General features: G+C 33.3%; 1 non-coding gene across 1 annotated transcript; it reads right to left on the bottom strand.

Annotated features, from left to right (window-relative positions):
• Positions 1 to 2,269: 2,269 nt before the first annotated feature.
• Positions 2,270 to 2,336, bottom strand: Smp_tRNA_02353_Gln_TTG.1.1. Its single transcript has one exon. It is a non-coding gene (tRNA).
• Positions 2,337 to 2,645: the final 309 nt, after the last annotated feature.

Genomic DNA, 2,645 nt, shown 5'->3' with positions numbered 1-2,645 from the left:
GACCACTTGTATGATGATTTGAATATCTATTTGGAAATATTCCAATCTATATTGGATATGATGTTGATTTCAGAATCAACACTTTACTGTTCACATTAAGAGCAGACTAAATCATGTAAAGCAAATCAATAATATTTTGAAATGACGTAATCAACTACTGATAAGTACTATTCTTAATAGGATCAAACTGAAGTATACTTATGATCGAACAGATGAGAAAATGTTTTCAAATTCGATCAGATTTTAAACTGATGTTAAACATTTTGCATTCACCTCATGTTATTGTAACTACAAGAAGTTGGAATTAATCAGTTTATTTAGGTAAAACGAATTGCATTGATCTAACTTTATAGCTACGAGTCATCAGTATATTTGGGTTAAGTTAGGTAATAAATTCAATTAGTATTGTTTGTTTGAATCTTCCCATCGATGTGTTAGGACGGCAACCGGTCAGTCTTTAATTGGCATATGTGCATACTGTGCGTATTGTCTCGATATAGCCTTAATTCACAAGCATGGTAAGCAGAGATGGATAGTGGCTAGCAGTGGAATCCAGGATGCGCGTTTCGTCTTATTTGGGACTCGTCAACTGGATGTACCTGCATCTCCGAGTTGATGTTCACTCTGAGACTCGAATTCAGTATCTTTCGCTTCAAACGCCATCGCGTTATCCACTCGGCTACTGAGTCCTGATAGCCACTTGCTTGTGCGATGAGGTGAAGTTTAAATTCAATTAGTATTGTTTGTTTGAATCTTCCAATCGATGTGTTAGGACTGCAACGAGGGTACTGGGTTAGAGTCCCAGAGTGAACATCAACTCCGAAATGCAGGTACATCCAGCTGACGAATCCCAAATATGACGAAACGCGCGTCCTGGATTCCACTGCTAGCCACTATCCATCTCTGCTTACAATGTTATGTTGCACAGTTTTCTATGGTATTAATTACTATATAAATATATATTTACTATTGTAGTGAACAAAACAGGAGTGGGGACAATCGAATGTATTCAGGCACAAAATTAAAGAATATCTCACTAAAATCTGAAAACCCTACAGTAAACAGTTAATTTGCAAACTATCAATCAATTGTCTCAATCTTGACCATACCTTCTGCAAATATCAGTCCATAGTCTCCGATTATTATTGTTCATGTATTTTTACACCAATTGCGTTTCGTTTCCGTTCTTTCGTTATCGATCTTCTACCGAAAGGCATTCAATGCCTGACCATCATCATATACTACTTATGCGGATGTGAGCAATCCACAACACACTGTGAACCAAATTGTTTTAGAAATGTCCTTATTAATGATGTAAATTTTGTCTCATTATGCCAGTTTAAAATGACTAGTTGTTGAGTAGTAATTTATATCACGTTCTTTTACTCTTTATGTATGTTTGAAATCTATCGCTTACAGTATGAATCGTGTTTATTATATTATGCTTGTTTTCCCTTACATCAGGTAATACATCAAAATTTATTATGATTTATTTACATGCATGATTAAACTTTCTCAGTTTGTTTGTTTTGTTGGCATAGCTACTCAATAATGTTAACCTGTACAACGGATGTACCATTATTACTTGTTACAGTTAAGTGATTGACATTATTGTTGTAAAAGGTATAATCATTTTTTATGAGATCAACTATTGATTAATTGACAAAACGGTTCTCATTATTGTTATCCTTAATATGTAACGTTATTTTTCCATGGAGAAGACATTAGATAATGTATAATTATGACCATGATTCTATTTTTATTTAGCATTCAACTGTTATATTTACAATGTAAGCACTTAAGATTATAGCTTCACATCAACATCAACATAATAAATACTTAAAAGCAACCGGTTAACAGAAAACCTAATCGAAGTATATCTATTAACTGAGTCTGTAGTATTTTGTTTAAATGAATTAGCACATAATATCACTTAATGGCTCTTAGCACTTTATTTCTGAATAGAATTGTATTCTATGCATCTATCTAGTGATTAAATTAGTTATTAAATTACTTTTAAGATGTAAAGCTTAGTACTTAGCATTTTTGAATTTTTCTAAAATGTTCCACAGTATGCGACCTACTAAAAAGATAAGATCCATTACTTGATATTTTAAACTATTAAATTATCAGAAAGTTTCACAAATTCCGAATTCAAGTTTATGATTGTAAGCAAAGATGGATAGTGGCTAGCAGTGGAATCCAGGATGCGCGTTTCTTCCTTTTTGAGACTCGTCAGCTGTATGTACCTGCATCTCAGAGTTGATGTTCACTCTGGGACTCGAACCCAGTACCTTTCGCTTCAAACGCCATCGCGTTATCCACTCAGCTACCGAGTCCTGATAGTCACTTGCATGTGCTATAGGGTGAAGTTTAAATTCATTTATTATTGTTTTATTAGAGACTGACCAGTTGCAATCCTAAACACCAATGGGAAGATTCAAACAAACATTACTAAGTGAATTTCAAATTTATGATGTTTGAGAAAAAAATATTTGATTATTGGCTAGTACAAAGATAAATGAAGTAGGAAAAATTTAGAACATATTCTCGAGTTAACAGCTTAGGAAAAGCCTTAAGCATTATATACAATGCAACGAAATACGTTTTAAGAAAGTTAGCAACAAACAACTAAAACCTGAACA

Source organism: Schistosoma mansoni, chromosome 2 (genome assembly GCF_000237925.1).
Source record: "Schistosoma mansoni strain Puerto Rico chromosome 2, complete genome".
In the NCBI taxonomy this organism is placed as follows: Eukaryota; Metazoa; Platyhelminthes; class Trematoda; order Strigeidida; family Schistosomatidae; genus Schistosoma; species Schistosoma mansoni.
Note: the sequence above shows the minus strand (reverse complement) of the source record. Positions and strands in the feature narration are given on the sequence as shown.